At 40.1% G+C, this 18,056-nt stretch overlaps 15 non-coding genes across 15 annotated transcripts; 10 read left to right on the forward strand and 5 right to left on the reverse strand.

Annotated features, from left to right (window-relative positions):
• Positions 1 to 295: 295 nt before the first annotated feature.
• On the forward strand, positions 296 to 369 carry trnai-aau (transfer RNA isoleucine (anticodon AAU)). The gene has a single exon. It is a non-coding gene; the product is annotated as a tRNA-Ile (tRNA).
• A 165-nt stretch (positions 370 to 534) lies between these two features.
• trnas-aga (transfer RNA serine (anticodon AGA)) lies at positions 535 to 616 on the reverse strand. Its single transcript has one exon. It is a non-coding gene; the product is annotated as a tRNA-Ser (tRNA).
• A 1,701-nt stretch (positions 617 to 2,317) lies between these two features.
• On the forward strand, positions 2,318 to 2,532 carry LOC131735805 (small nucleolar RNA U3). Its single transcript, XR_009327714.1, has one exon. It is a non-coding gene; the product is annotated as a small nucleolar RNA U3 (small nucleolar RNA).
• Positions 2,533 to 4,014: 1,482 nt separating this feature from the next.
• On the forward strand, positions 4,015 to 4,088 carry trnai-aau (transfer RNA isoleucine (anticodon AAU)). Its single transcript has one exon. It is a non-coding gene; the product is annotated as a tRNA-Ile (tRNA).
• A 165-nt stretch (positions 4,089 to 4,253) lies between these two features.
• trnas-aga (transfer RNA serine (anticodon AGA)) lies at positions 4,254 to 4,335 on the reverse strand. Its single transcript has one exon. It is a non-coding gene; the product is annotated as a tRNA-Ser (tRNA).
• Positions 4,336 to 6,036: 1,701 nt separating this feature from the next.
• LOC131735797 (small nucleolar RNA U3) lies at positions 6,037 to 6,251 on the forward strand. The gene has a single exon (XR_009327706.1). It is a non-coding gene; the product is annotated as a small nucleolar RNA U3 (small nucleolar RNA).
• Positions 6,252 to 7,733: 1,482 nt separating this feature from the next.
• On the forward strand, positions 7,734 to 7,807 carry trnai-aau (transfer RNA isoleucine (anticodon AAU)). Its single transcript has one exon. It is a non-coding gene; the product is annotated as a tRNA-Ile (tRNA).
• A 165-nt stretch (positions 7,808 to 7,972) lies between these two features.
• Positions 7,973 to 8,054, reverse strand: trnas-aga (transfer RNA serine (anticodon AGA)). The gene has a single exon. It is a non-coding gene; the product is annotated as a tRNA-Ser (tRNA).
• A 1,701-nt stretch (positions 8,055 to 9,755) lies between these two features.
• Positions 9,756 to 9,970, forward strand: LOC131735798 (small nucleolar RNA U3). The gene has a single exon (XR_009327707.1). It is a non-coding gene; the product is annotated as a small nucleolar RNA U3 (small nucleolar RNA).
• A 1,482-nt stretch (positions 9,971 to 11,452) lies between these two features.
• On the forward strand, positions 11,453 to 11,526 carry trnai-aau (transfer RNA isoleucine (anticodon AAU)). The gene has a single exon. It is a non-coding gene; the product is annotated as a tRNA-Ile (tRNA).
• A 165-nt stretch (positions 11,527 to 11,691) lies between these two features.
• On the reverse strand, positions 11,692 to 11,773 carry trnas-aga (transfer RNA serine (anticodon AGA)). The gene has a single exon. It is a non-coding gene; the product is annotated as a tRNA-Ser (tRNA).
• Positions 11,774 to 13,474: 1,701 nt separating this feature from the next.
• Positions 13,475 to 13,689, forward strand: LOC131735799 (small nucleolar RNA U3). Its single transcript, XR_009327708.1, has one exon. It is a non-coding gene; the product is annotated as a small nucleolar RNA U3 (small nucleolar RNA).
• Positions 13,690 to 15,171: 1,482 nt separating this feature from the next.
• Positions 15,172 to 15,245, forward strand: trnai-aau (transfer RNA isoleucine (anticodon AAU)). The gene has a single exon. It is a non-coding gene; the product is annotated as a tRNA-Ile (tRNA).
• A 165-nt stretch (positions 15,246 to 15,410) lies between these two features.
• trnas-aga (transfer RNA serine (anticodon AGA)) lies at positions 15,411 to 15,492 on the reverse strand. The gene has a single exon. It is a non-coding gene; the product is annotated as a tRNA-Ser (tRNA).
• Positions 15,493 to 17,193: 1,701 nt separating this feature from the next.
• On the forward strand, positions 17,194 to 17,408 carry LOC131735801 (small nucleolar RNA U3). Its single transcript, XR_009327710.1, has one exon. It is a non-coding gene; the product is annotated as a small nucleolar RNA U3 (small nucleolar RNA).
• Positions 17,409 to 18,056: the final 648 nt, after the last annotated feature.

The raw sequence follows: 18,056 nt of genomic DNA on the forward strand, positions 1-18,056 counted from the left end.
TCTGACAACAGTTCTTGTTAATTTATTTCTAAAACGTCCACCGAATGCTTGGTAATTTTACATGTTTTTCTTTTTAGTATTCAAATCACAGCTTTTTAAATGAGAGAAAGTCACCGCAAGCCCGCACCTCGCCACTTTCTTCACACTGCTAAACTGCCTCATAAAGATGAGACCTCTAATTATGCCTTTCCAATACTTTGAATGTGTTATTGTTGAGTTTAACATAACATCTTGGTAATCATAATGTCCGCAGGCCTTGTTTTTCTCGGGTTTTATTAACGCGCTCCATGTGTGTGGCCGGTTAGCTCAGTTGGTTAGAGCGTGGTGCTAATAACGCCAAGGTCGCGGGTTCGATCCCCGTACGGGCCATGACTTTTCTTCTTTAAAGAAACCACAGCATTTGGAATGGTGCCAAAATGAACATTCTTTAACTAAATGAACCGGTGCGATATGAAGTAGAACCAGTAATATTTCAGATTCCTCATCTTTAAACATGTATTAGGAATGAACACATACAATTAAAAAGAAAGCTTACGTAGTCGGCAGGATTCGAACCTGCGCGGGGAAACCCCAATGGATTTCTAGTCCATCGCCTTAACCACTCGGCCACGACTACATGTTCTTACATTGGACTGTGAAATGATCCATATTATTGTCAAAAGAAGTAAAAGACACCCGCGGTAATGCTGCAGATGGCAGTATAGGCTAACATGAACCGAAGTCAAATGCCTTTGTTGAAACTCCATCGATTTATACAAGGCAAGCACACGTGGGAAATGTAAATACAATATCCTTTCTGTCAACGTTCATAATAATGAATACATCTTTATTTCAAAATACGTAACAATTTAAGTGATCTTTTCAAACCACCCATACACAAAAAACAAAGTAGATCTTGATTTCAACTGAAAAACTGACTTGCTTCATGGCTGCTGCCACAGCACTCAAGCACGTTGTGGCTAGCGTGAGCGGACTTAGCAGATAACAAGATCTACAAAATATCACATGCCAATAAAACATAACACAATTATGTTCGATTTTATAACAAAACCCCACCCCAGATGGGACTCGAACCCACTATCCCTGGCTTAGGAGGCCAGTGGCCTTAGCCATTAGGCCACTAGGGCTGACATGGGAAGCGCACATTTGGTAGTTCTAAAGAAAGTGGGAACAATAGTATCGTGGTTTCATAAATATCCAAGCCATCTTTGGTGTTCAAACAAAGCAGTTACATTGGGAAAGGGCCGTACTTATCAGTAAGTGTTTGAAATGCATGTGGGAAGATTTAAGATTGTGAAGAAGTTTTAATATGCTTCGTATTTGCGCATTGGTAACCTTACATAATTACGTTTTGATTAATGCCACTTCCTTACCTGACAGTAGTCAGGGTGACGATACAAGACCAAAGCCAATAAACCTGTTATTTTCCTGTCCTTTCATTACCATATTCTAGTGTGCTTGTTCAGAATATGCGTGAATCCTGAAAACGTCTTGCTAATATGTGAACAAAGCCAGCATTCACTTTATTGATCACCATGTGGAATAGCCGCTATTGGAACACACATGATTGTGTTAAAGATGTTAATAGACTTTCAATGTACACGTTTTAGAGCTGAACGTTTGTTGAGACAGTTCAAACGCTGTAGCAGTGTTTACCTATTTCATGGATGTTTGCTTTTTCGTCTTACTCTGGAAAAAATAATAATAGCAATAGAAAAATGTAGGCAAAACAATTTTTGAGAACCGCATTTGGGTGAAAAATGAACAGTTTCAAAACACATTTGTAAACGCATTGGATTCTATTATGGTGTTTCCGAGCTGTTGAATGTTTCTTATTATATACAGGTTTACTGGCTTGACAGAAAGGCGATTGACAAAAAGAATGCCTCGTCCCTGCGTGGGCTTGAAACAGCAACGTTTTGGTTAAGCCGAACGCGCTCACCGATTACGTTGTTTTATTAGATAACACCCTCGGAGCCCAACAGAACACTGTATGCGTATAATTAAAATATTTACGGTTCAAATGGGAATCGTATTCATCAGATTTTAAGCACACATTTGATAGACGTCACAGTGCAAAGGAGGAAGGCAGGCAATGCAAATGAGGCAACTGGCTCGTACTTTTTAAATCATACCAAAAAATTGAACCCAATTAAGCTTTTAACCGCCTGCAGTCTGGAATGAGTTTGAAATGTTATTGTAACAACTCACTGGGCTACAGCAATTGCATTATATGAAAGTGCTCCTGTTTATTTGTCACCGGCACAGCTACCGGTGCCACTCAGAGTTGGAGGGAGACGGTCGGCCACTTGCCCATAAAACAATACTTTCAGGGATCATTTCTATAGTGATTTGCTAGCGAAATGCGTTTTGAAAGTGTTTGGGCTCGCTACCCACGAGGAAGAGTGAGAGTGTTCGTTTTTGAGCGTGAAGAAGACAGCGAGTGTTGTTTTTGACCAACTGCTCGCTGTTATTGATGACCGCTCCAGTGTTCCTTAGGGGGCTGGAGGAAGCGGACACGTTCTGAGTGGGTGTCTTACCAAAACGTAAGAAAGATGAACTACAGTTGCAAAGCACTGCTGCTTTTTCGATGATTGATTAAAACTATCAAACTGACTGAAAACACGGATCGCATTAATTGCGATTGGTTTCATACCAATACGCTTACATAACAGATATTGGTTATAGACAATGTCATATACACAGAAATGAACACGGACAGTGTTTATTAAGGGCTGACTCATTGACATGTTCGAGAGATCTAGGTGTACTGGACAAATCTACTGGATTATTTTCCATGTCGTAATTGTGCCGCCTGTGATAATGCGTTTGCGTTTTACAAGCCATACAACGAAAAAAGAGTACAGTGTCTTACAAGTGATGACCTGTGCTTCAACGCATGTCATTTATTTGTTTTTTTGTCCTTGCCATTTGCAATATGTTGGTAAAACTACTAGACAGTGACGATTGCGCATTGATGAGCAAGCATAAAAGTTCAATTAGGAGAAAAGATATCCATTCACCACTAGCTAGACATTTCGTAGATGCCAAACATTCCATTTCAGATCTGAAATACCGCAGCATACAAAAAATATTTCAAGCTCGAGGACGTGATAATCTCGATCAAAAACTATTACAATGTGAATCCAAATGGATCTTCTATCTCCATATGGTACAACCCGAGGGATTAAATGAAGCGCTAGGATTATCCTGTTTTCTGTGATATAATGCGCAACCATACTTGTCTTTCATAAGATCTGAAAATAAATTATAGCGCTTTGAGATTATGTCTGTTATTAGCAGATTGTTTAGAAATGTACTCAAATATGTTACAACTGTTCTGTCTACGAAATATATCTGTAACATTTATGTAATGCCTTTGTGGTTTTTTGATGAAGTTCATTTGCTAACAGACTGTTCTGATTTTGATTCAAACCGTGAAGCGATCGCTCTGTTTGCAGTATATTTTCTTTCAGTAAGAGGAGTGTCCTTGTGATTCCATACAAAATGCGACAAAACCTGTCGCCCTCCTTAATATAAACAGAAAAAGAACAAGTACACGCACACGCCAGGTGATTTACTGCAGCGTCAGACATGGGAGGTTCAGCAGTGTGCTGCAGCGTTGTGCAAAGTCGTCGGTGTAAGTCAGGATGGCCGAGCGGTCTAAGGCGCTGTGGTCAGGTCGCAGTCTCCATGGAGGCGTGGGCTCGAACCCCACTTCTGACAACAGTTCTTGTTAATTTATTTCTAAAACGTCCACCGAATGCTTGGTAATTTTACATGTTTTTCTTTTTAGTATTCAAATCACAGCTTTTTAAATGAGAGAAAGTCACCGCAAGCCCGCACCTCGCCACTTTCTTCACACTGCTAAACTGCCTCATAAAGATGAGACCTCTAATTATGCCTTTCCAATACTTTGAATGTGTTATTGTTGAGTTTAACATAACATCTTGGTAATCATAATGTCCACAGGCCTTGTTTTTCTCGGGTTTTATTAACGCGCTCCATGTGTGTGGCCGGTTAGCTCAGTTGGTTAGAGCGTGGTGCTAATAACGCCAAGGTCGCGGGTTCGATCCCCGTACGGGCCATGACTTTTCTTCTTTAAAGAAACCACAGCATTTGGAATGGTGCCAAAATGAACATTCTTTAACAAAATGAACCGGTGCGATATGAAGTAGAACCAGTAATATTTCAAATTCCTCATCTTTAAACATGTATTAGGAATGAACACATACAATTAAAAAGAAAGCTTACGTAGTCGGCAGGATTCGAACCTGCGCGGGGAAACCCCAATGGATTTCTAGTCCATCGCCTTAACCACTCGGCCACGACTACATGTTCTTACATGGGACTGTGAAATGATCCATATTATTGTCAAAAGAAGTAAAAGACACCCGCGGTAATGCTGCAGATGGCAGTATAGGCTAACATGAACCGAAGTCAAATGCCTTTGTTGAAACTCCATCGATTTATACAAGGCAAGCACACGTGGGAAATGTAAATACAATATCCTTTCTGTCAACGTTCATAATAATGAATACATCTTTATTTCAAAATACGTAACAATTTAAGTGATCTTTTCAAACCACCCATACACAAAAAACAAAGTAGATCTTGATTTCAACTGAAAAACTGACTTGCTTCATGGCTGCTGCCACAGCACTCAAGCACGTTGTGGCTAGCGTGAGCGGACTTAGCAGATAACAAGATCTACAAAATATCACATGCCAATAAAACATAACACAATTATGTTCGATTTTATAACAAAACCCCACCCCAGATGGGACTCGAACCCACTATCCCTGGCTTAGGAGGCCAGTGGCCTTAGCCATTAGGCCACTAGGGCTGACATGGGAAGCGCACATTTGGTAGTTCTAAAGAAAGTGGGAACAATAGTATCGTGGTTTCATAAATATCCAAGCCATCTTTGGTGTTCAAACAAAGCAGTTACATTGGGAAAGGGCCGTACTTATCAGTAAGTGTTTGAAATGCATGTGGGAAGATTTAAGATTGTGAAGAAGTTTTAATATGCTTCGTATTTGCGCATTGGTAACCTTACATAATTACGTTTTGATTAATGCCACTTCCTTACCTGACAGTAGTCAGGGTGACGATACAAGACCAAAGCCAATAAACCTGTTATTTTCCTGTCCTTTCATTACCATATTCTAGTGTGCTTGTTCAGAATATGCGTGAATCCTGAAAACGTCTTGCTAATATGTGAACAAAGCCAGCATTCACTTTATTGATCACCATGTGGAATAGCCGCTATTGGAACACACATGATTGTGTTAAAGATGTTAATAGACTTTCAATGTACACGTTTTAGAGCTGAACGTTTGTTGAGACAGTTCAAGCGCTGTAGCAGTGTTTACCTATTTCATGGATGTTTGCTTTTTCGTCTTACTCTGGAAAAAATAATAATAGCAATAGAAAAATGTAGGCAAAACAATTTTTGAGAACCGCATTTGGGTGAAAAATGAACAGTTTCAAAACACATTTGTAAACGCATTGGATTCTATTATGGTGTTTCCGAGCTGTTGAATGTTTCTTATTATATACAGGTTTACTGGCTTGACAGAAAGGCGATTGACAAAAAGAATGCCTCGTCCCTGCGTGGGCTTGAAACAGCAACGTTTTGGTTAAGCCGAACGCGCTCACCGATTACGTTGTTTTATTAGATAACACCCTCGGAGCCCAACAGAACACTGTATGCGTATAATTAAAATATTTACGGTTCAAATGGGAATCGTATTCATCAGATTTTAAGCACACGTTTGATAGACGTCACAGTGCAAAGGAGGAAGGCAGGCAATGCAAATGAGGCAACTGGCTCGTACTTTTTAAATCATACCAAAAAATTGAACCCAATTAAGCTTTTAACCGCCTGCAGTCTGGAATGAGTTTGAAATGTTATTGTAACAACTCACTGGGCTACAGCAATTGCATTATATGAAAGTGCTCCTGTTTATTTGTCACCGGCACAGCTACCGGTGCCACTCAGAGTTGGAGGGAGACGGTCGGCCACTTGCCCATAAAACAATACTTTCAGGGATCATTTCTATAGTGATTTGCTAGCGAAATGCGTTTTGAAAGTGTTTGGGCTCGCTACCCACGAGGAAGAGTGAGAGTGTTCGTTTTTGAGCGTGAAGAAGACAGCGAGTGTTGTTTTTGACCAACTGCTCGCTGTTATTGATGACCGCTCCAGTGTTCCTTAGGGGGCTGGAGGAAGCGGACACGTTCTGAGTGGGTGTCTTACCAAAACGTAAGAAAGATGAACTACAGTTGCAAAGCACTGCTGCTTTTTCGATGATTGATTAAAACTATCAAACTGACTGAAAACACGGATCGCATTAATTGCGATTGGTTTCATACCAATACGCTTACATAACAGATATTGGTTATAGACAATGTCATATACACAGAAATGAACACGGACAGTGTTTATTAAGGGCTGACTCATTGACATGTTCGAGAGATCTAGGTGTACTGGACAAATCTACTGGATTATTTTCCATGTCGTAATTGTGCCGCCTGTGATAATGCGTTTGCGTTTTACAAGCCATACAACGAAAAAAGAGTACAGTGTCTTACAAGTGATGACCTGTGCTTCAACGCATGTCATTTATTTGTTTTTTTGTCCTTGCCATTTGCAATATGTTGGTAAAACTACTAGACAGTGACGATTGCGCATTGATGAGCAAGCATAAAAGTTCAATTAGGAGAAAAGATATCCATTCACCACTAGCTAGACATTTCGTAGATGCCAAACATTCCATTTCAGATCTGAAATACCGCAGCATACAAAAAATATTTCAAGCTCGAGGACGTGATAATCTCGATCAAAAACTATTACAATGTGAATCCAAATGGATCTTCTATCTCCATATGGTACAACCCGAGGGATTAAATGAAGCGCTAGGATTATCCTGTTTTCTGTGATATAATGCGCAACCATACTTGTCTTTCATAAGATCTGAAAATAAATTATAGCGCTTTGAGATTATGTCTGTTATTAGCAGATTGTTTAGAAATGTACTCAAATATGTTACAACTGTTCTGTCTACGAAATATATCTGTAACATTTATGTAATGCCTTTGTGGTTTTTTGATGAAGTTCATTTGCTAACAGACTGTTCTGATTTTGATTCAAACCGTGAAGCGATCGCTCTGTTTGCAGTATATTTTCTTTCAGTAAGAGGAGTGTCCTTGTGATTCCATACAAAATGCGACAAAACCTGTCGCCCTCCTTAATATAAACAGAAAAAGAACAAGTACACGCACACGCCAGGTGATTTACTGCAGCGTCAGACATGGGAGGTTCAGCAGTGTGCTGCAGCGTTGTGCAAAGTCGTCGGTGTAAGTCAGGATGGCCGAGCGGTCTAAGGCGCTGTGGTCAGGTCGCAGTCTCCATGGAGGCGTGGGCTCGAACCCCACTTCTGACAACAGTTCTTGTTAATTTATTTCTAAAACGTCCACCGAATGCTTGGTAATTTTACATGTTTTTCTTTTTAGTATTCAAATCACAGCTTTTTAAATGAGAGAAAGTCACCGCAAGCCCGCACCTCGCCACTTTCTTCACACTGCTAAACTGCCTCATAAAGATGAGACCTCTAATTATGCCTTTCCAATACTTTGAATGTGTTATTGTTGAGTTTAACATAACATCTTGGTAATCATAATGTCCGCAGGCCTTGTTTTTCTCGGGTTTTATTAACGCGCTCCATGTGTGTGGCCGGTTAGCTCAGTTGGTTAGAGCGTGGTGCTAATAACGCCAAGGTCGCGGGTTCGATCCCCGTACGGGCCATGACTTTTCTTCTTTAAAGAAACCACAGCATTTGGAATGGTGCCAAAATGAACATTCTTTAACTAAATGAACCGGTGCGATATGAAGTAGAACCAGTAATATTTCAGATTCCTCATCTTTAAACATGTATTAGGAATGAACACATACAATTAAAAAGAAAGCTTACGTAGTCGGCAGGATTCGAACCTGCGCGGGGAAACCCCAATGGATTTCTAGTCCATCGCCTTAACCACTCGGCCACGACTACATGTTCTTACATTGGACTGTGAAATGATCCATATTATTGTCAAAAGAAGTAAAAGACACCCGCGGTAATGCTGCAGATGGCAGTATAGGCTAACATGAACCGAAGTCAAATGCCTTTGTTGAAACTCCATCGATTTATACAAGGCAAGCACACGTGGGAAATGTAAATACAATATCCTTTCTGTCAACGTTCATAATAATGAATACATCTTTATTTCAAAATACGTAACAATTTAAGTGATCTTTTCAAACCACCCATACACAAAAAACAAAGTAGATCTTGATTTCAACTGAAAAACTGACTTGCTTCATGGCTGCTGCCACAGCACTCAAGCACGTTGTGGCTAGCGTGAGCGGACTTAGCAGATAACAAGATCTACAAAATATCACATGCCAATAAAACATAACACAATTATGTTCGATTTTATAACAAAACCCCACCCCAGATGGGACTCGAACCCACTATCCCTGGCTTAGGAGGCCAGTGGCCTTAGCCATTAGGCCACTAGGGCTGACATGGGAAGCGCACATTTGGTAGTTCTAAAGAAAGTGGGAACAATAGTATCGTGGTTTCATAAATATCCAAGCCATCTTTGGTGTTCAAACAAAGCAGTTACATTGGGAAAGGGCCGTACTTATCAGTAAGTGTTTGAAATGCATGTGGGAAGATTTAAGATTGTGAAGAAGTTTTAATATGCTTCGTATTTGCGCATTGGTAACCTTACATAATTACGTTTTGATTAATGCCACTTCCTTACCTGACAGTAGTCAGGGTGACGATACAAGACCAAAGCCAATAAACCTGTTATTTTCCTGTCCTTTCATTACCATATTCTAGTGTGCTTGTTCAGAATATGCGTGAATCCTGAAAACGTCTTGCTAATATGTGAACAAAGCCAGCATTCACTTTATTGATCACCATGTGGAATAGCCGCTATTGGAACACACATGATTGTGTTAAAGATGTTAATAGACTTTCAATGTACACGTTTTAGAGCTGAACGTTTGTTGAGACAGTTCAAACGCTGTAGCAGTGTTTACCTATTTCATGGATGTTTGCTTTTTCGTCTTACTCTGGAAAAAATAATAATAGCAATAGAAAAATGTAGGCAAAACAATTTTTGAGAACCGCATTTGGGTGAAAAATGAACAGTTTCAAAACACATTTGTAAACGCATTGGATTCTATTATGGTGTTTCCGAGCTGTTGAATGTTTCTTATTATATACAGGTTTACTGGCTTGACAGAAAGGCGATTGACAAAAAGAATGCCTCGTCCCTGCGTGGGCTTGAAACAGCAACGTTTTGGTTAAGCCGAACGCGCTCACCGATTACGTTGTTTTATTAGATAACACCCTCGGAGCCCAACAGAACACTGTATGCGTATAATTAAAATATTTACGGTTCAAATGGGAATCGTATTCATCAGATTTTAAGCACACATTTGATAGACGTCACAGTGCAAAGGAGGAAGGCAGGCAATGCAAATGAGGCAACTGGCTCGTACTTTTTAAATCATACCAAAAAATTGAACCCAATTAAGCTTTTAACCGCCTGCAGTCTGGAATGAGTTTGAAATGTTATTGTAACAACTCACTGGGCTACAGCAATTGCATTATATGAAAGTGCTCCTGTTTATTTGTCACCGGCACAGCTACCGGTGCCACTCAGAGTTGGAGGGAGACGGTCGGCCACTTGCCCATAAAACAATACTTTCAGGGATCATTTCTATAGTGATTTGCTAGCGAAATGCGTTTTGAAAGTGTTTGGGCTCGCTACCCACGAGGAAGAGTGAGAGTGTTCGTTTTTGAGCGTGAAGAAGACAGCGAGTGTTGTTTTTGACCAACTGCTCGCTGTTATTGATGACCGCTCCAGTGTTCCTTAGGGGGCTGGAGGAAGCGGACACGTTCTGAGTGGGTGTCTTACCAAAACGTAAGAAAGATGAACTACAGTTGCAAAGCACTGCTGCTTTTTCGATGATTGATTAAAACTATCAAACTGACTGAAAACACGGATCGCATTAATTGCGATTGGTTTCATACCAATACGCTTACATAACAGATATTGGTTATAGACAATGTCATATACACAGAAATGAACACGGACAGTGTTTATTAAGGGCTGACTCATTGACATGTTCGAGAGATCTAGGTGTACTGGACAAATCTACTGGATTATTTTCCATGTCGTAATTGTGCCGCCTGTGATAATGCGTTTGCGTTTTACAAGCCATACAACGAAAAAAGAGTACAGTGTCTTACAAGTGATGACCTGTGCTTCAACGCATGTCATTTATTTGTTTTTTTGTCCTTGCCATTTGCAATATGTTGGTAAAACTACTAGACAGTGACGATTGCGCATTGATGAGCAAGCATAAAAGTTCAATTAGGAGAAAAGATATCCATTCACCACTAGCTAGACATTTCGTAGATGCCAAACATTCCATTTCAGATCTGAAATACCGCAGCATACAAAAAATATTTCAAGCTCGAGGACGTGATAATCTCGATCAAAAACTATTACAATGTGAATCCAAATGGATCTTCTATCTCCATATGGTACAACCCGAGGGATTAAATGAAGCGCTAGGATTATCCTGTTTTCTGTGATATAATGCGCAACCATACTTGTCTTTCATAAGATCTGAAAATAAATTATAGCGCTTTGAGATTATGTCTGTTATTAGCAGATTGTTTAGAAATGTACTCAAATATGTTACAACTGTTCTGTCTACGAAATATATCTGTAACATTTATGTAATGCCTTTGTGGTTTTTTGATGAAGTTCATTTGCTAACAGACTGTTCTGATTTTGATTCAAACCGTGAAGCGATCGCTCTGTTTGCAGTATATTTTCTTTCAGTAAGAGGAGTGTCCTTGTGATTCCATACAAAATGCGACAAAACCTGTCGCCCTCCTTAATATAAACAGAAAAAGAACAAGTACACGCACACGCCAGGTGATTTACTGCAGCGTCAGACATGGGAGGTTCAGCAGTGTGCTGCAGCGTTGTGCAAAGTCGTCGGTGTAAGTCAGGATGGCCGAGCGGTCTAAGGCGCTGTGGTCAGTTCGCAGTCTCCATGGAGGCGTGGGCTCGAACCCCACTTCTGACAACAGTTCTTGTTAATTTATTTCTAAAACGTCCACCGAATGCTTGGTAATTTTACATGTTTTTCTTTTTAGTATTCAAATCACAGCTTTTTAAATGAGAGAAAGTCACCGCAAGCCCGCACCTCGCCACTTTCTTCACACTGCTAAACTGCCTCATAAAGATGAGACCTCTAATTATGCCTTTCCAATACTTTGAATGTGTTATTGTTGAGTTTAACATAACATCTTGGTAATCATAATGTCCGCAGGCCTTGTTTTTCTCGGGTTTTATTAACGCGCTCCATGTGTGTGGCCGGTTAGCTCAGTTGGTTAGAGCGTGGTGCTAATAACGCCAAGGTCGCGGGTTCGATCCCCGTACGGGCCATGACTTTTCTTCTTTAAAGAAACCACAGCATTTGGAATGGTGCCAAAATGAACATTCTTTAACTAAATGAACCGGTGCGATATGAAGTAGAACCAGTAATATTTCAGATTCCTCATCTTTAAACATGTATTAGGAATGAACACATACAATTAAAAAGAAAGCTTACGTAGTCGGCAGGATTCGAACCTGCGCGGGGAAACCCCAATGGATTTCTAGTCCATCGCCTTAACCACTCGGCCACGACTACATGTTCTTACATTGGACTGTGAAATGATCCATATTATTGTCAAAAGAAGTAAAAGACACCCGCGGTAATGCTGCAGATGGCAGTATAGGCTAACATGAACCGAAGTCAAATGCCTTTGTTGAAACTCCATCGATTTATACAAGGCAAGCACACGTGGGAAATGTAAATACAATATCCTTTCTGTCAACGTTCATAATAATGAATACATCTTTATTTCAAAATACGTAACAATTTAAGTGATCTTTTCAAACCACCCATACACAAAAAACAAAGTAGATCTTGATTTCAACTGAAAAACTGACTTGCTTCATGGCTGCTGCCACAGCACTCAAGCACGTTGTGGCTAGCGTGAGCGGACTTAGCAGATAACAAGATCTACAAAATATCACATGCCAATAAAACATAACACAATTATGTTCGATTTTATAACAAAACCCCACCCCAGATGGGACTCGAACCCACTATCCCTGGCTTAGGAGGCCAGTGGCCTTAGCCATTAGGCCACTAGGGCTGACATGGGAAGCGCACATTTGGTAGTTCTAAAGAAAGTGGGAACAATAGTATCGTGGTTTCATAAATATCCAAGCCATCTTTGGTGTTCAAACAAAGCAGTTACATTGGGAAAGGGCCGTACTTATCAGTAAGTGTTTGAAATGCATGTGGGAAGATTTAAGATTGTGAAGAAGTTTTAATATGCTTCGTATTTGCGCATTGGTAACCTTACATAATTACGTTTTGATTAATGCCACTTCCTTACCTGACAGTAGTCAGGGTGACGATACAAGACCAAAGCCAATAAACCTGTTATTTTCCTGTCCTTTCATTACCATATTCTAGTGTGCTTGTTCAGAATATGCGTGAATCCTGAAAACGTCTTGCTAATATGTGAACAAAGCCAGCATTCACTTTATTGATCACCATGTGGAATAGCCGCTATTGGAACACACATGATTGTGTTAAAGATGTTAATAGACTTTCAATGTACACGTTTTAGAGCTGAACGTTTGTTGAGACAGTTCAAACGCTGTAGCAGTGTTTACCTATTTCATGGATGTTTGCTTTTTCGTCTTACTCTGGAAAAAATAATAATAGCAATAGAAAAATGTAGGCAAAACAATTTTTGAGAACCGCATTTGGGTGAAAAATGAACAGTTTCAAAACACATTTGTAAACGCATTGGATTCTATTATGGTGTTTCCGAGCTGTTGAATGTTTCTTATTATATACAGGTTTACTGGCTTGACAGAAAGGCGATTGACAAAAAGAATGCCTCGTCCCTGCGTGGGCTTGAAACAGCAACGTTTTGGTTAAGCCGAACGCGCTCACCGATTACGTTGTTTTATTAGATAACACCCTCGGAGCCCAACAGAACACTGTATGCGTATAATTAAAATATTTACGGTTCAAATGGGAATCGTATTCATCAGATTTTAAGCACACATTTGATAGACGTCACAGTGCAAAGGAGGAAGGCAGGCAATGCAAATGAGGCAACTGGCTCGTACTTTTTAAATCATACCAAAAAATTGAACCCAATTAAGCTTTTAACCGCCTGCAGTCTGGAATGAGTTTGAAATGTTATTGTAACAACTCACTGGGCTACAGCAATTGCATTATATGAAAGTGCTCCTGTTTATTTGTCACCGGCACAGCTACCGGTGCCACTCAGAGTTGGAGGGAGACGGTCGGCCACTTGCCCATAAAACAATACTTTCAGGGATCATTTCTATAGTGATTTGCTAGCGAAATGCGTTTTGAAAGTGTTTGGGCTCGCTACCCACGAGGAAGAGTGAGAGTGTTCGTTTTTGAGCGTGAAGAAGACAGCGAGTGTTGTTTTTGACCAACTGCTCGCTGTTATTGATGACCGCTCCAGTGTTCCTTAGGGGGCTGGAGGAAGCGGACACGTTCTGAGTGGGTGTCTTACCAAAACGTAAGAAAGATGAACTACAGTTGCAAAGCACTGCTGCTTTTTCGATGATTGATTAAAACTATCAAACTGACTGAAAACACGGATCGCATTAATTGCGATTGGTTTCATACCAATACGCTTACATAACAGATATTGGTTATAGACAATGTCATATACACAGAAATGAACACGGACAGTGTTTATTAAGGGCTGACTCATTGACATGTTCGAGAGATCTAGGTGTACTGGACAAATCTACTGGATTATTTTCCATGTCGTAATTGTGCCGCCTGTGATAATGCGTTTGCGTTTTACAAGCCATACAACGAAAAAAGAGTACAGTGTCTTACAAGTGATGACCTGTGCTTCAACGCATGTCATTTATTTGTTTTTTTGTCCTTGCCATTTGCAATATGTTGGTAAAACTACTAGACAGTGACGATTGCGCATTGATGAGCAAGCATAAAAGTTCAATTAGGAGAAAAGATATCCATTCACCACTAGCTAGACATTTCGTAGATGCCAAACATTCCATTTCAGATCTGAAATACCGCAGCATACAAAAAATATTTCAAGCTCGAGGACGTGATAATCTCGATCAAAAACTATTACAATGTGAATCCAAATGGATCTTCTATCTCCATATGGTACAACCCGAGGGATTAAATGAAGCGCTAGGATTATCCTGTTTTCTGTGATATAATGCGCAACCATACTTGTCTTTCATAAGATCTGAAAATAAATTATAGCGCTTTGAGATTATGTCTGTTATTAGCAGATTGTTTAGAAATGTACTCAAATATGTTACAACTGTTCTGTCTACGAAATATATCTGTAACATTTATGTAATGCCTTTGTGGTTTTTTGATGAAGTTCATTTGCTAACAGACTGTTCTGATTTTGATTCAAACCGTGAAGCGATCGCTCTGTTTGCAGTATATTTTCTTTCAGTAAGAGGAGTGTCCTTGTGATTCCATACAAAATGCGACAAAACCTGTCGCCCTCCTTAATATAAACAGAAAAAGAACAAGTACACGCACACGCCAGGTGATTTACTGCAGCGTCAGACATGGGAGGTTCAGCAGTGTGCTGCAGCGTTGTGCAAAGTCGTCGGTGTAAGTCAGGATGGCCGAGCGGTCTAAGGCGCTGTGGTCAGGTCGCAGTCTCCATGGAGGCGTGGGCTCGAACCCCACTTCTGACAACAGTTCTTGTTAATTTATTTCTAAAACGTCCACCGAATGCTTGGTAATTTTACATGTTTTTCTTTTTAGTATTCAAATCACAGCTTTTTAAATGAGAGAAAGTCACCGCAAGCCCGCACCTCGCCACTTTCTTCACACTGCTAAACTGCCTCATAAAGATGAGACCTCTAATTATGCCTTTCCAATACTTTGAATGTGTTATTGTTGAGTTTAACATAACATCTTGGTAATCATAATGTCCGCAGGCCTTGTTTTTCTCGGGTTTTATTAACGCGCTCCATGTGTGTGGCCGGTTAGCTCAGTTGGTTAGAGCGTGGTGCTAATAACGCCAAGGTCGCGGGTTCGATCCCCGTACGGGCCATGACTTTTCTTCTTTAAAGAAACCACAGCATTTGGAATGGTGCCAAAATGAACATTCTTTAACTAAATGAACCGGTGCGATATGAAGTAGAACCAGTAATATTTCAGATTCCTCATCTTTAAACATGTATTAGGAATGAACACATACAATTAAAAAGAAAGCTTACGTAGTCGGCAGGATTCGAACCTGCGCGGGGAAACCCCAATGGATTTCTAGTCCATCGCCTTAACCACTCGGCCACGACTACATGTTCTTACATTGGACTGTGAAATGATCCATATTATTGTCAAAAGAAGTAAAAGACACCCGCGGTAATGCTGCAGATGGCAGTATAGGCTAACATGAACCGAAGTCAAATGCCTTTGTTGAAACTCCATCGATTTATACAAGGCAAGCACACGTGGGAAATGTAAATACAATATCCTTTCTGTCAACGTTCATAATAATGAATACATCTTTATTTCAAAATACGTAACAATTTAAGTGATCTTTTCAAACCACCCATACACAAAAAACAAAGTAGATCTTGATTTCAACTGAAAAACTGACTTGCTTCATGGCTGCTGCCACAGCACTCAAGCACGTTGTGGCTAGCGTGAGCGGACTTAGCAGATAACAAGATCTACAAAATATCACATGCCAATAAAACATAACACAATTATGTTCGATTTTATAACAAAACCCCACCCCAGATGGGACTCGAACCCACTATCCCTGGCTTAGGAGGCCAGTGGCCTTAGCCATTAGGCCACTAGGGCTGACATGGGAAGCGCACATTTGGTAGTTCTAAAGAAAGTGGGAACAATAGTATCGTGGTTTCATAAATATCCAAGCCATCTTTGGTGTTCAAACAAAGCAGTTACATTGGGAAAGGGCCGTACTTATCAGTAAGTGTTTGAAATGCATGTGGGAAGATTTAAGATTGTGAAGAAGTTTTAATATGCTTCGTATTTGCGCATTGGTAACCTTACATAATTACGTTTTGATTAATGCCACTTCCTTACCTGACAGTAGTCAGGGTGACGATACAAGACCAAAGCCAATAAACCTGTTATTTTCCTGTCCTTTCATTACCATATTCTAGTGTGCTTGTTCAGAATATGCGTGAATCCTGAAAACGTCTTGCTAATATGTGAACAAAGCCAGCATTCACTTTATTGATCACCATGTGGAATAGCCGCTATTGGAACACACATGATTGTGTTAAAGATGTTAATAGACTTTCAATGTACACGTTTTAGAGCTGAACGTTTGTTGAGACAGTTCAAGCGCTGTAGCAGTGTTTACCTATTTCATGGATGTTTGCTTTTTCGTCTTACTCTGGAAAAAATAATAATAGCAATAGAAAAATGTAGGCAAAACAATTTTTGAGAACCGCATTTGGGTGAAAAATGAACAGTTTCAAAACACATTTGTAAACGCATTGGATTCTATTATGGTGTTTCCGAGCTGTTGAATGTTTCTTATTATATACAGGTTTACTGGCTTGACAGAAAGGCGATTGACAAAAAGAATGCCTCGTCCCTGCGTGGGCCTGAAACAGCAACGTTTTGGTTAAGCCGAACGCGCTCACCGATTACGTTGTTTTATTAGATAACACCCTCGGAGCCCAACAGAACACTGTATGCGTATAATTAAAATATTTACGGTTCAAATGGGAATCGTATTCATCAGATTTTAAGCACACATTTGATAGACGTCACAGTGCAAAGGAGGAAGGCAGGCAATGCAAATGAGGCAACTGGCTCGTACTTTTTAAATCATACCAAAAAATTGAACCCAATTAAGCTTTTAACCGCCTGCAGTCTGGAATGAGTTTGAAATGTTATTGTAACAACTCACTGGGCTACAGCAATTGCATTATATGAAAGTGCTCCTGTTTATTTGTCACCGGCACAGCTACCGGTGCCACTCAGAGTTGGAGGGAGACGGTCGGCCACTTGCCCATAAAACAATACTTTCAGGGATCATTTCTATAGTGATTTGCTAGCGAAATGCGTTTTGAAAGTGTTTGGGCTCGCTACTCACGAGGAAGAGTGAGAGTGTTCGTTTTTGAGCGTGAAGAAGACAGCGAGTGTTGTTTTTGACCAACTGCTCGCTGTTATTGATGACCGCTCCAGTGTTCCTTAGGGGGCTGGAGGAAGCGGACACGTTCTGAGTGGGTGTCTTACCAAAACGTAAGAAAGATGAACTACAGTTGCAAAGCACTGCTGCTTTTTCGATGATTGATTAAAACTATCAAACTGACTGAAAACACGGATCGCATTAATTGCGATTGGTTTCATACCAATACGCTTACATAACAGATATTGGTTATAGACAATGTCATATACACAGAAATGAACACGGACAGTGTTTATTAAGGGCTGACTCATTGACATGTTCGAGAGATCTAGGTGTACTGGACAAATCTACTGGATTTTTTTCCATGTCGTAATTGTGCCGCCTGTGATAATGCGTTTGCGTTTTACAAGCCATACAACGAAAAAAGAGTACAGTGTCTTACAAGTGATGACCTGTGCTTCAACGCATGTCATTTATTTGTTTTTTTGTCCTTGCCATTTGCAATATGTTGGTAAAACTACTAGACAGTGACGATTGCGCATTGATGAGCAAGCATAAAAGTTCAATTAGGAGAAAAGATATCCATTCACCACTAGCTAGACATTTCGTAGATGCCAAACATTCCATTTCAGATCTGAAATACCGCAGCATACAAAAAATATTTCAAGCTCGAGGACGTGATAATCTCGATCAAAAACTATTACAATGTGAATCCAAATGGATCTTCTATCTCCATATGGTACAACC

The sequence above is a fragment of the Acipenser ruthenus genome, unplaced genomic scaffold (genome assembly GCF_902713425.1).
Source record: "Acipenser ruthenus unplaced genomic scaffold, fAciRut3.2 maternal haplotype, whole genome shotgun sequence".
In the NCBI taxonomy this organism is placed as follows: Eukaryota; Metazoa; Chordata; class Actinopteri; order Acipenseriformes; family Acipenseridae; genus Acipenser; species Acipenser ruthenus.